Source organism: Nannospalax galili, unplaced genomic scaffold (assembly GCF_000622305.1).
Source record: "Nannospalax galili isolate Female #2095 unplaced genomic scaffold, S.galili_v1.0 scaffold3748, whole genome shotgun sequence".
Taxonomy (NCBI): domain Eukaryota; kingdom Metazoa; phylum Chordata; class Mammalia; order Rodentia; family Spalacidae; genus Nannospalax; species Nannospalax galili.
Genome location: NW_008357318.1, coordinates 200343 through 215104, shown reverse-complemented (window position 1 = coordinate 215104; position 14762 = coordinate 200343).

The following is a 14762-nucleotide window of genomic DNA, read 5'->3' as shown; positions in this document are numbered from 1 at the left end:
GTTCCCCTTCTTTTAGTGCACATGTTCCTCAATTTGATTTACTTCTGTACATTGTGTGGTTTTGCAACGGCTGGTCCTCAGAGGGCCCTCAAAGGGAGCACTCCATCTGTCAGCCTTTCATCATCCCTCCCTGGCCTGCAGCTATCTTCCCTCCCCCTGCCGTTCTTTGTGAGCAGCCTCTTAGCAAGTTGTAGAAGATCTGGGCAAACGTCCCCTTCTCCTCTGTCCCATCTTTGCGCTGTTTTCTGCCGCCCTCACTCACCCTGATTCCTCAAAAAGCCTTTGACGTTGTAGAAGTCTGAACTTCCGGCTGCTTTGCCTACTTCCTCTACTGAGACGCCTGATGTTATGCAATTAAGACTTGCTGCTGGAAAAGTATGTCGGGTTATCAGTAAACTCAGGATTAGGCACACTGGCGGAAGGGAGCAATGGTGCAGAAAATCCCAATCAGCGGATAATCCAAAATTATATCCCATTTAACAAATTATCTGTTTACTCAAATCCAGTCAGGTGCTGAGGACACAAACGGGAGTAAAATAAGAAACAGTCCAGGGACTGCAGGCTTTCATAGTCTAGTGGTGGCTGTGCACACACAGGATAACTTCAATCCCGGAAAACTAAGACGAGGGGAAAAACCGCTCCAGGACTGAGGAGAGGGCGGCTCGTGGGCCAGAGAGGAGTTCCACTAGAAGATTAAGTTTAGATGTGCCTTCTAACAATCACAGGCCTTGACTTTATCCCATGAGCTCAGCTCCAAATTGAACCAGGCATGTGTATACATCTTTCTTCTTTAAGCGCCACAGAAAGGTGTCCTATAGATAACGAATAAGTGAGCAGCACAGGGTTACTTCCTTAAGGTGAAAGACAGGTCGTTTTGTGTGTTCTGGCGTCTGCTTTGGCACAAAGAGCTGTGAGAGTTGAGGAAAGCTAGCATATTTCTTTATTCTATCATTTTTACCTGGTGTCAGAAATCAGTGACATATTTTCTGGGAAAAGTGTTGCATGAGATTGTTTGTACTTACGATTTTAACTCTTTGGTGTTGTATTTTTTTATCCTTTGATCAAAAAAGTCTGAATCATTTTATAGGCAATAAAAAATACAGAATAAATTCTACGATAACCTAAATAAATTTACCGTGTAAGGTGGCTTTGAGTCAGGATTGAAAGACGGAAAATTAAAGAGACATAGGAAGGGAAAGACTCCCCTCACTTAGGAGTCTGATTGGAGCTTTATTCCAGCTAAAGAGTCAAGAACTCCAGCACAATTAACATTTGTTAAGGCATTTCTCCTTCCCCAGCTGAAAACTTGCAATTTTCTAGGCAGTTCACCAGAAATCCGATTTACAGTAAAAGATATACTCTAAACCAAGGCCTTGTGCAGTCCTGCGGGTTCCTGGTTCTACTTTAACAGATTATAATCCCATCCAAGGCCCCTGCAGAGCCACTCTATAATCTCAACCAACAAAAAGAGAAAGAAAAGTGGAAGAAAGCTTCTTAGCAACCCTTTGAGAGACAGCAAAATGGCATGCATGCCTAATGTTAAACAGTTAATTGCAACTGTTCCTTGAAAGGCCCACACCTCACTTGGTTATGTCTTTTTTTCTCTCCCTGAGCACCTTTCTTTTCCCTAACCTCTAGGCTTAATATCCATGTTTAAACAAGTATTTTAATAAACTACGACTCTCCCTTGAAACGTCCAGTGCACACCTGAGTATGTCTTCTCCATTCCCTCAGCATCTCTCTTTCTCTTTACACCCATGCTTAAGGCCTCTGCTACAAACATCTCTTAATAAAACAGTGACTATTGAAGAAACCCACACCCATGGTCTCCTGTATGTAAACAATCTCAACTCTGTTTCACACTGAGACTAAAATTCCTTTTTTGTAAAAGTCGAGGATCTGGTTTTGCCTGAGTTCCCTAAGAGATTAAGAGGACTTCTCAGCTTGTGTGGGTGACAGCGCAGAGCTGTTTCCATCCTTGCTGCCATTGACATCCCCGGAGGCTTTCGAAGCCTCCATCTGAAGTATCCTGCTTCTCTTTCGGTTTGAATGTTAGTTGGTTTCCCTGCTTCTGTTTTCTGGACAAGCTCCAAATGGCATTTAACCAGAGCCACGGACACCAAACGTAGAAATGCCCTAAGGTCATCTGTACTACAATCCTGTGTCAGATCAAACAGTACACAGCATGCCAGGGGAACATCATAAGAAATGATTCATTCACCCACCCATGAGAGTCAACATGCATCGCTTGTTTTTCTGAGTCTGGGTTATCTCACTTAGTCTAACAGTTTCTAGCTCCATTTACCTGTAGATTTAAAGATTTCGTTTGTCTTTACTGCTGCGTAGAACTCCACAGTATAAATCTGCCACGTTTTCATTGCTCGCTCATTGGCAGAGGGACATTTCAGTCGTTTCCATTTCCCAGCCGTCGTGAGAAAAGAGGGGAACAGCTGAGCAAGTACCTCTGCAGCAGGACCCTGAGCCCTTTGGCTATATGTGGAGAGGCACAGCTGGACACATGGTGGAAGGGTTTTTAGCTCTATAAGGGTTCTCCAAATTGATTTCCACACTGGTTGCACCAGTTCGAAATGCCGCCAGCAGTGATATCACCTGATATCACCCTGATCATCCTGATATCACCGCAGGAACCCGGGAAATGGAAAGTAACCAAGTGGGGAAGAAAGGGAGAACGGAGCTCGAGAGACGGGGGTAATAGGAAACAGGAGGTCCCAGGGGAAATGGGGAAAATCGGAGCACTTCAACTGGGGAGGAGGAGGAAAAACTGTACCCGGGAGAGCAAAGAGATAAATAATACTTAACTGATGGGAAAAACCCAAAGGAAATCTAGTATTTAATAAGCTTATTGAAAAAATACACATATGAATGTGAGTACATGTGTACAGCTGACGGCTATTTAAGAAAAATACACATATGAATGTGAGTACATGTGTACAGCTGACGGCTATATAAGAAAAATGACACTGTCAGGCACGGGAAACTTCCCTTGGAGCTGTTGGTCAGGGTAGCTGAAGAGGCACCCCATTTAACACAGGCTATTACCACAGCTCTTGACTGCCTCCCAGAACTTGAATGTAAGACCCTACTGCTAAAGGCAGGACACAAGACTTGGAGCAATTGAGCTGGAACTGACCAGGAAGACTCTTCCCTGAAGAATAGCTCTCATAGTATGAGAAGATACCATGAGCCAGATGTGGTGGGGCACAAATTTGACCCCAGCACTTGGGAGGCTGAGGCAGGTGGACCTCTGTGAGATCAAGTCCAGCTTCATCTACATAATAGTGAGTTCAGACCAGCTGGGGTTGAAGAAGAAGAGGAAGAAGGAGGAGGAGGAGGAGGAGGAGGAGGAATTCAGAAAGTTTATCATCCAGAAATACTTTCTGCAAGAGATACTCAAAGATACATCAACAGAAGATCAAGGAGGGAGGAGGGGGAAGTAGAGGAGGAGGAGGAGGAGAAGGAGAGGGAGAGGGAGGGGGAAGGGGAAAGTGGGGGAGGAACAACTATGCAAGCTATGCAACTCCCAAACTTTGCAAGGGAGAAAACTAATAAACAATCCTATCGAACTGTAAAGTCTACAAACCACAACAATGACCATTCTAGCAAACTATCTCTACAGGTGCAGCAGTGGCACTTTTATCTTTGGGATAATCACCAGTTGTCTACTTGAACTTAAGGCCTGATGAATGGGAGGAAAACCATGTGTAGTACTGTAAATATAGCCAAGTACATATGGCTGGAGAGGTCATAGAACCTAGAGAAAAACCTACTTCTGTCACGTCCCTAGACCGACATAATTTCTCACTCTATTCTAAATGCTCATCCTTATATTTACAGACAACTTTGTCTCTCAGTACGGATCAAAGAGGCTTCTTTTTACAGTAGATGGAGACTATTACAAAGTTCCACAAGTGATCAAATGTAGAGAAGTGACTATGAGGTGCCCAACCGTAAGTGACGTGTCTACAGTACAATCTCACACCCAGGTCCCAGGAAACATCAGAGAGAAGGGGGTGGAAAGAATGTAAGAGTCAGAGGAGCAAGTCGTGTGCTTCTAGTTAATGCTTCTGGACGTGACAGGGAAGCTACATCAATGACATCTCCACAGTGTGGCAGCCTAACAGGATCTGCATAATGACAAACAGTTGACACGCCAGGATAGTCAGGGGGATGTCATGGTGTCCCATCTCAAGACGCAATCAGTGGATGCTGAGGAAAGGAGAATCAGTTTTTTCCAGGGACTGGCTCCCTGAGAGGTTATCTAATCCCAAATGGACAGCCCTAAACACAGGCACACAAGAACACCATTAAATGAACTCAATGTGTCTGGTATGTGTTTATAAATTTATGTATATGTCACAATAATAATTAAAGAAGAGGACAAAAAGTCGAGAGGGAGTTGAGGGGGCGTGGAAGGAGTTGGTGGGAGACTGGGAGAGAGAGGGGTGACACAATGCAAAGACAATACTCATGTGTGAAATTCTAAAAAAATATATAGAAAATTATACAACAAAAAACTACTGGATTTTAGCCCAGAAAATTTTTTTTTTTTAAGATGCTTTATCCATGTCGTAAGCCAGTCTCTTGCCTCCAATAAAGGCACCTGCAGACTCTGCTGAGACGAACCAACTCTGGTGCAGCACCCAGAGAAGCCAGCTTCGATAAGAGGAACAGTCTGGGTGCAAACACGTTAGAAATGCTCACTTCCTCACACTTTTTCCTTTCTAAAAAGATTTCTTATTTATTTATTATTTGCTTGTTTAATGATGTCTGTGTGTGCCTTGAGTGTCTCTGCATGCACTAAGTATGTGTAGTACCCTCCTAGGTCAGAAGAGGGCATTGGATCCCCAGGAACTGGAGATGTAGGTAGTTGTGAGTGGCCTGATGTGGGTCCTCTGCAAGGGCAGCAAGTGCTCTTAACCATGGAGCCATCTCTCCAACTCCTTTCTTAATCTTCAAATCTTAAAGGCACACCCTGATTTTTTCCTACCTTACAAAGAATTAGAAAACTATACTTCTGTCCTCTCCCTGCAAGCTCTGTGATGTGACCTTACGCCCACTTGGCTTGTATGCTCTGCTCCAGAATTGTTGGCTTCTTGTTCTTCCAAACCCCTGGCCATGCCTCAGAACATTTGCACCAGCTAGTTTCTCAGCCATGAAGTTCTTAGACCATAGATGTAGCATGTCCCCATCTCATCTCTTATAATGGTTATTTATATACAAATTATATTTAGATTAGGCTATCTGCATCCCTAAATGACTGTTTACTATTTATTAAATTCCAATTTCATCTTTTAAATGTATGCCATCTCCCCAGTGATCTTTCTTCCATATCGAATCAGTCTTACTTTACAGAACATGAAAGAATGGCCCCTTTTGTCTAACAGTACTTGGCCTATGCTGCATTATCATAACGGTACAGATTGTTCATTTCTCCTGCTGAGTGCCCCTTCTCCTCTGATGACTGCTGTCTTTCAGTGAATCCTCACTTACCACATGTGCTCCGCAGAACTGTGGTTGTTCCAACAATACCCTCTCTACTACCATACTGTCATTGTTCTAACTTCTGCCAAGCACCCATGATGGCTCAGCACCCTTCCAATCACTGTGGATCTGGTGGGAAATTGGGGTGACAAGTCCATTTCCAATTATGTGATATTATTTAAATTAAGCCCAGAAAGTTATATTTCACAAGTATTTTTTAATATCGGAAAAATATTAACACCCAAAGCCAGAATGTTCTACTTTCACTGCAGCCTGTTGTGGAGTCTTCCTATTATGTTAAAAATTATGGTGTATGTTCTAGTAAGAAGGTCCACCTGAGAACACTGTCCTTTCCCTCCTGGCTGCGGTCTCTTCACACTTTATGGCTCCATCTCACGCTTCCTATTTCTTCCATAGGAGTGGCTTCCCCTACATCACTTTTTGTATCTGATTTTTCTGGAATTGCCACTTAAAATCCTCACCTCTAACAACTTCCCTGATCCACCTTGAGTTTCTTATCTACTAGGAGCTGAACTGTGTTCGCCTAAAAACAATATATCAAAGTTCTAACCCTTGGCACTTTAGATGGAACCTAATTATAAAATAAGGTTGTAGATGCAATTATGAAGATGAAATCATGCTGGACTACAGAAGCACTCTGATAAAAATGAGATGAAATCATGCTGGACTACAGAAGCACTCTGATAAAAATGAGATTGCGACAGGTCAATGGTAAGATGGAATTATACTGAAGAGAAAAACAAGTGTGACCTGCAGGTCTCAGAACCTGTGTTAAATATTCCCAAAGACTGGTTCACTGATCTAAAAACTTCTGTGGTTAGAGAGAGTTGGAATGTTGCAGGATCCAGCAAAATTTTCTTGGGCTTCTTCAGCTCTCCTCTCCTTTTTCTTGGACAGGGTTTCAAATATCCCAAGCTGGCCTCAAACTCAGTATGATACAGAGGATGACCTTGAACTCCTGATACTCCTGCCTCCATCTTCCAAGTGCTGGGATTACAGGTGTCCACTGCCATACCTGGTTTCTGCTGTGGTGAGGATAAAATGCAGGGCTTTGTGCGTGCAAGGCAAGCGTTTGCGACCTGAACTGTATCCTTAGCCCTCCATGCCCACTTAATGTGCATTTATAACTTACACGTATGTTTTCTTTAACAGCCTTAAGACCATCAGGGAAATCCTTTTGGAATGTATTAACAGACCACTGTCTTCCAGAATCAGAAATTTGGAGAAAGGGTGATGTTTGGAGAAAAACTTCCATTTGCTTCTAAACCTGATTTTATGTTTAATAATTCCACTAATTCAACTCGCACATGTCTAAAAAGTGGACAGACCTAACCAAAGACAACTTGGTTTTCTATTGCATTTCTCCCAATGAGGAACATTGTGGTTTTATTTATTTATTTTTTTCTGGTAAGCCAGAAGTCGTGGCAGTAGAATTAAAAATCATTAATGGGCCGGCTATTTTAACTAGAATTTTCAAATATCTAAGAAAATTAGTGATTAAATTGTTTATAGAACAATAGGCATTTTAGAAACTGTATCAGAATTATGGTAAATGTTAATAAGAATTGTTAGTTGTTGGATTAAAACTCAAGAGAAATTCTAGAGAATCTAACTTTTCTCAACTCCCTGTTTTCATCTGTCTCTGACTTTGCTTCCTGTTCCTTCTTTATCTCTAAGCAGACAAAAATCTGTATCAAATAAAAATATTGCTATGCCCTTTTAAAAAGATAAAACCCAAAGGGAAAGGAAAGTCCCTTACTATATTAAAATTTTCCATTTCTAAGGTTGTCTCCCTGTGCTGACTACTTTTTTAAATTGGAAAACAATGTAATCTAACTCCACATAAGAAGACTATAATTAAAGGTTATTAAATATTCATAAGGTTGGGGCTGCAGAGGTGGCTCATAGGTTAAAAGTACTTGCTGCTCTTGCGGAGGATCTGGGTTCAGTCCCCACATAATGGCTCACATGATCATCTGTAATTCCAGATCTAAGGGATCCAACACTTCTTCTTGCCTTCATGGGCACCAGGCCCATGGTACACAAACATACACATGGGCAAAACACTCATGTACTTAAAATAAAAACAACACTTTAAAACATATTCCTAGGGTCAAAATTTAATAACCTGATGGTGAACAGGGGCCAGATTCTCTCCTTACAACAATAAGGTTTTCTTAAAATATTGATCTGTTTGTAGTTGCATACATAGAAAAAAAGATGGCTCAGAGAACAGAGATTTACCCTTTTTTGCTGAATGGGCTTTTTTTTTTTTTTTAGACATGGTCCCCCTGTAGCTTCAGCTGGCCTAGAGCTTGCTATGTAGACCAGGCTGGCCTTAAATTCACAGAGATCTAACTGCCTCTGCCTCCCAAGTACTGGGATTAAAGGCGTGCATCACCATAGAATGGGCCATTTAAAACCTGGTGATTATATTTTATCTAAATGCTAACTTTACATATTTTCCCATTGGGTTAAAGCCTTCACTTGCTGAATAGGCACTGCAGAAATGGCAAGAAAAAGTATTTTCAAAAGAATCACCCCTACTTCAGGCATTCCTGTCAAATTACATAACAATTCTAAAACTTATTTTAATGGACATATATTTAAAGCTATTTGTAAAATTTGGCCTGTTGTACAGAACTTTTATTGTCAAAATTTACTAAAGCTTTAAGTCTTCTTAGCAAAAGGCACTCTCATTAGTTTTTCAGAATCTAAGACCAACCCCTTTTGGAAAACATAATTTATCAACTCATAAAAATGTTACAAGGTAGCATATAAAAACAAAGAAAGGACTATATAAGCCATTTTATTAAATGGACACATTACATATTTGTAGCAAGAGACTTTTAAAAATAACTGAAAATGAGAAATTGAGTCATTGTACAGGGAACTGGAAGACAAAGAATCTGTGGAGTGAAAGCCAAACACACAAGTCCATCAGTGACACAAACACAACACCAAAGATTCCCTCAAGCCCAGAGGAAAAGAATCCCTTAGATAATCCTAACCTTCTGCAATGCCGTAAAACTCCAGGAAAGAAACCTTTCAGTGAGATTTCTTACCTTAAATTTGTGCCAACTTATTCTCAAAACACATCACCTGGACTTCAGAAAAGCCCAGTGATGCTCATTTTCAACTGCATCGAACAATTTGTAATCAGAGAAACTGAACTCAAAACTTGGCTGACAACAATTCTACCAGCTCTCAGTTTTTTAATATTTCTCAAATCCTTTTATATTTAGATTTTTTTTAATGTCTGAGAAATTTGGATTGTCCTTTGCTTTTTTTTTTTTTTTTTTTTGAGACAAGATTTCCCTGTTACCCCGGCTGACCTGGAACTCCTATGTAAACCGGGTTGAAGGTTGACCTGTATCTCACATACCTCCACCTGTCTCTGCCTCCCAAGTGCTGGAATTAAAGGCGTGTGCCAACAGGACTGACTCTCCTTTTTATTTTTTTAAGTGATAGAAATAATGATAATCTTGGTTTTAATAAAACTAAAAAAAGTGGGCATGGTATTTGGCCTTCTCATAAATCATGCGTTTGTTATGATTATTTGCTTAACCACCCCTCCTCGCTTACTTAAACCAGGTGATATTTTTAAGGGTTCATGTTTTTCACTGCCTTTAGAAAGGAATTTTCTCATAATTCAGTATAATTTGGATTTTAAAATTCTAGTTTTTAAGCCCTTCAAGATGGGTCAGTGAGGGAAGATGCCCTGCTCTGCAATCTTGACAACCTGAGCGCCCAAACCCATGTAAATGTGAAAGGAGGGGACCTACTCCACATCCGACCCCAACATGGAGTCCTGTGACACGCACACACATGAGAGAGAGAGAGAGAATAAAAATAAATATAATTTTTAAAAATTAATAAAAATAAAAACTCTAGATTTTAAGCCAACAAAGATGTATTTTGAATCTTCTAAAAGGAACTCTCTTTAGGGGTACCTCTATTACAGCTAAACTGTTAGTCCCCCAAACAAACTTATTCCTACTTAGAAAAAAGTGAAGAATATTAGTTGGTCTCAACCAGTTGGGTTATGATATTCCTACTGATATTAAAAAATGTTAAGCTATAACAAATTAAAGATTCTGAGAAGCCCTACGACACGCTCAGACCTCTGACTACCTTAAAGGAACTTTAACTCCATTAACTCTTGTTAGTGATACTCAAAGATCTGTGCTGAGTTTTTTTTTTTTTTTTAATTATACAAAAGGCATAAATCTCTAGTAAAAATAAAATTCATTGTGTTTTATACCTTAAAAGTTAATTTTTCTTGATTATTGGTATTTAAGGTAAGGGTGAAATTTAAAAATTTAAACATGAGGCACCTCTCTCACCATCTTGTGTGGCTATCAGGAAGTCACAGGATCTATATTTCAGTGTGGACGTTCCAGCGCAGCCGTAAATGGGGGGGGGGCTCCCACTCATCTGTAAATAAATCCTCATCCTATGTTCTGTTAGCAAGTCCAATAAACTCATTAGGATTTGGAGAAAAAAAAAAAAGAACAGAGCTAATGGAAACCATTATTCCACCCAAGTTGACCCCATGTTGGTAAATCCTTTGGTCTTTGATTTCCTAGTCCTGTTTTCCCCCTTTGAACTTCATTGTATACATTTTTTTATGTAACCCTCAAGTTATTTCTGGAAAAATGTATTTAAAATTGCCTCACTTTGGAATAATAAAATTTTTTTTAATTAAACAGCATTCAAATTTGTTTGTTCATTTGTTTGTTTTTGAGGCAGGGTCTCCCTGCAGCCTTGGCTAGGAGCTCCCTGTGTAGACCAGGCTGGCCTCGAGCTCACAGAGATCTGCCTGCTGAGTGCTGGAATTAAGGATGTGCACCATGGACCTGCCTGCTCACGATTTTCCCATAAAAATGAAAAGGGCGATGTTACAAAGTGATCCCTATTGGACTTGCATTTCTCTTTCTGATTATGAAACAGAAAATAAAATTTCATTATTCCCACAAAACCTGTGGAACCCTTATTTTTATAACTCTGTGCTCTTATTTTCATCCCTGTCATTAAAAGTATTTGGTGCATGTGAAAACACAATTTTATTCAAAAGAAATTGAAAGTGATACTGTATTGTGAACTGATTTTTTTTAACATGTAATTTTCCATTTTCTTCCCCAAACTCAAATCTGATGCAATACGGTTACCCTCAAATAAGTTATAACAATTTAGATACTAAAGACCAATCTTTCTAAAATTAGAACTAGCCACTCCTCATAAGTTATGGCTATAAAATCAAATTGGCCAAAAGAAAAAATTAAATTAAGAACTAAATTATTTCAATATTCCCAACATTAAATATTTCATAAAGTATTAATAATTCGAGACACAGGGAAAACAGTCTACTTAAAGAGTATGATTCTTGTTCGGCTAAAGTCCGGTTTCCAGGACTGTGGCTGTAGCTCAGTCGTAGAGCACTTACTTTACTCACACGACAGGTTCAATTTCCATTCCTGCAAGAACAACACAAAAAGTTCTCTTATCAGCTGCTATAATTTCTTTAGGTCACAGTGTGTTCTTGATTATTTTAATTTTAGGTATAATACTATTATAGTTATATGTCACACTTAAATGCTATGCTGGATATAATGGGGGGCGGGGATCTGCTCCAGATCATGATGGCAGGCATGGTCTAAGTATTTATTTCTCAATGTTGTTTCTCTTGAGGACTGCTTTCTTGCCTACTCAGCCTCATCTTTATCAGCGCCTAGGAATGAGCCTCCTAGCATCATCAGGCATAAAACAACATTTGGCTTCCACATGCACAAAATGTGCTGCTTGACCAACAAGAACTGTGAACTGAAGCTTCCAGAAGATAATTCACACTTTTGTCCAAGAGTCTACAGGGTGATTGACTGATCAGAATTTTTGTGCTTGGGGGTAATTGAAATGTTGTAGACTAGAATCAAATATGGTGAGCTGTCACTGGTGCCTTTGACAGCTACTCATCACCTACCCTCTGGTGGACATAATATCCTTGTCACTATTCGGTTAATCCTCTTTGGGAAGTATTAACAGATCACTAATTTTCACTGACACAGAAACTAAGAATGCCACCTAATAGTGTCTGAAAATATTAGTGATGCTTTCCCCACTTTGCTATCACCTGCTCACCTGATGCTTCCACCAATATATTTGAAAAATGCCTTAATTTATAACTTTCTTCTTTTCTGTAGCTATAAAAACTACGTAAAACTGTTGCCATGTTGGAACACAGTGACTTTTGAAGTGACCTGAACCCATGTTCCTGCCCATAGTTACTCGTATTTGACTCCAGAGAAAACTTATTTTTATTTTCTTTGGGATGAGCACTGTTTAAGGACAGGGGATTGGAATGAAGCATCCATCAGCTAAGCAATGCTGAAAATGGACAGCAAACCACCATAGTTTTCAAGATTACTCATGGGCCAACTCTGCAGTAATGTCTATTATAATTCCTTCCCCAAGTCTCTCATTGTTACTCGTATTTGACTCCAGAGAAAACTTATTTTTATTTTCTTTGGGATGAGCACTGTTTAAGGACAGGGGATTGGAATGAAGCATCCATCAGCTAAGCAATGCTGAAAATGGACAGCAAACCACCATAGTTTTCAAGATTACTCATGGGCCAACTCTGCAGTAATGTCTATTATAATTCCTTCCCCAAGTCTCTCATTGTGTGCACGCCTCTCTCTCTCTCTTTTTCCTCCTTCTCTCTCCCTCCCTCTCTCTCTCTGTGTGTGTGTGTGTGTGTGTGTGTGTGTGTGTGTGTGTGTTTGGTTTGTTTCTTGTGTGTGGGGGAAGTTGGTTTCTAAAATTCCTTTTGGGAAGCATGAAAAACATCCAGCCCCCTCCTCCCTTGGTCCCTACGACATAACAAGGTATGATTTGGGCCTGGGCTTACTCACAGAGCAGTGGGTAAGGGATTACTTACAGGATGTGAGTGTTCCACTCCTAAGGCCACACTGGAAAGTATCTATCCAGGTATGGATCGCAACTTCCCAGCAGCCTTACAAAATGGCAGGAGAGAGCCCCTCCCTATGGCTTCCTTTTTGACATACCCTTAGTCCCTCCAACTCGTGCAACTAGGGCCAACTAGTTGGCTAGGAGGCATGACTGACTCTCCCTGCCCCTCCTTTCTTGCTGAGGATCAACAGCCAACAAGTTTGGCTTTAATCCCAGCTCCCCGGAGGTAGAGGCAGGAGGATCTCTGTGAGTTCAAGGCCAGACTGGTCTACCTAGTGAATTCCAGGCCAACTGAGGCTACAGGGAGACCCTGTCTAAAAAGTCAAAAAAAAAAAAAAAAAAGAAATTTGTCCTAGGGAAGAAGGTGTCTGTCCGTAGCTTGCCAGTCGGAACACAGTCCTATGCAACCATGTGCTTGTCTGTGTCTGTGGTGTATGACTCTGTGTGTGTGTGTGTGTGTGTGTGTGTGTGTACACTTGCTTGTGAGCGCAGAGGTGAGAGAAAGGCACCAGGTGTCCTGCTCTACCCCTACCAACCTAGTCCTTTGAGACAGGATCTATCACTGAACCTGGAGCTAGCCTGGTGGCTGGAAAGCCTGAGCTATCCCATTATTTCTGCTGCCAAACTGAGGTAGCTCTGGACTTTCAGGAATAAACTTGTACTCCCTCAGCTAGGAAGCCATGAATTTAGCGTTCATAAAATTCCAGAAGCAAAACTTCTCCTTCTTGTCCCCTGTTGCTCCACACCTGCAGACCGGGCTTTGTCTCTCCTGCCGACCTTTATTCTCCTGACCAGAATTCCTGTACTTTACTGGCCTTCTGAATAATTTTCAAGAATTTTCTCAAGGGTCACTCCTTCAGTAATATCTGCTCAGATCCTTAACTTATTCCTACAGTGCTTTCTGAACAGACTTCCTAGTTCCTGCATATAGTTAAACCCATCATGAGGCCCTGATTATGAGGCCCTTTCTTTTTTTTTTATTTTTTTAAAGGCAGGGTCTTATATAGTTCTTGCTGGCCTTGAACTCACTATATATCTAAGGATGGCCTTGAACTTTGGATCCTGCTGCCACTGACTGACTCCCAAAAGCTGGGAGTATAGGCCTTTTGAAAACAATAATTATGACTTTACATTCTCTGTTCTTCATCTTTCTAGGGGGCATCATATAAGTGTGAAATAAATATTTGTGTAATATTGATAAAGAATGTTTTCTTTAGTAAAGATTGATTTTAAAACTGAAGAAAACTAGCTGGGCATGGTGGCATGCACCTTTAATCCCAGTGCTTGGAAGGCAGGCGGATTTCTGTGAGATCAAGGCCAGTTTGGTCTACATAGTGAGTTCCAAGGCAGCTAGGGCTACAAAGGGACCTTGTCGAAAAGGAGAAGGATGGGGAGGAGGAGGGAGAAAACTTTGCCTTTAGGAAGACTTGCAAAACTGATCACTATGGATTACTGTTTCAGCTATAAATAAGGAAAGATATCAGCTGGGAGCTTGTCACCATGCTTTGCACGGACAGCAACATTGTCTTTCACATGACTCAGAAGTAAAGAATTTAGACAGGCCCCCACAGATAATCCCAGCTACTCAGAAAGTTGAGGCCGAGTTATGAAAATTCAAGGCCTGCCTGTACTACCGAGTAAGTTTAGGGCCAGCCTGGGCAACTTGGTATGACTCTGTCTAAAATAAACAAAGTTGTAAAAGAGTGTTAGGAACTTGACAAAGTGATGGAGCACCTACCCGACATGTGCAAGCTCCTAAAGTCAGTCCCCAGTCCTGAAAAATAGTAAAAGGTTCAGCAATAATTATTGCAGGAAAACAAAGAGAGAATATTGACGGAATAGACAAATTGGAAAAAAAGAAGACCATGGCCATTCATTCTGAGGAGCAGTCCCTGACAGTCTCTCTCCAGCCCAGCCGAGCTCACCGCCAGCAGAAGTGTGGATGGGGCCAAGAAGGTCCTTTGAGTAAAGCTATCCTCTCTCACTTTGTCCTAATCTAATTCCAAGGGTCCAGATTGGTTGGGGAAGACAAAACCACAGAGGCAAAAAGAGTCAAATATCCTCAGCAAATATTGGCCGTGCTCATTTACTCTTTATTGGCCCAGGACCCCAAAGGTGGAGGAAGACAATCCTAACCCAGAAAATATAATTAGTCAGCCTGCTGGTTTGAGTTCTAATTTAATCTGGGCAGCTGTGCCAGGAGCTTGTATTAGCATGACACTGGGAGGCGGAGAATATAATTACCAGGCAATAGAGGAGGGGAGAAGCAC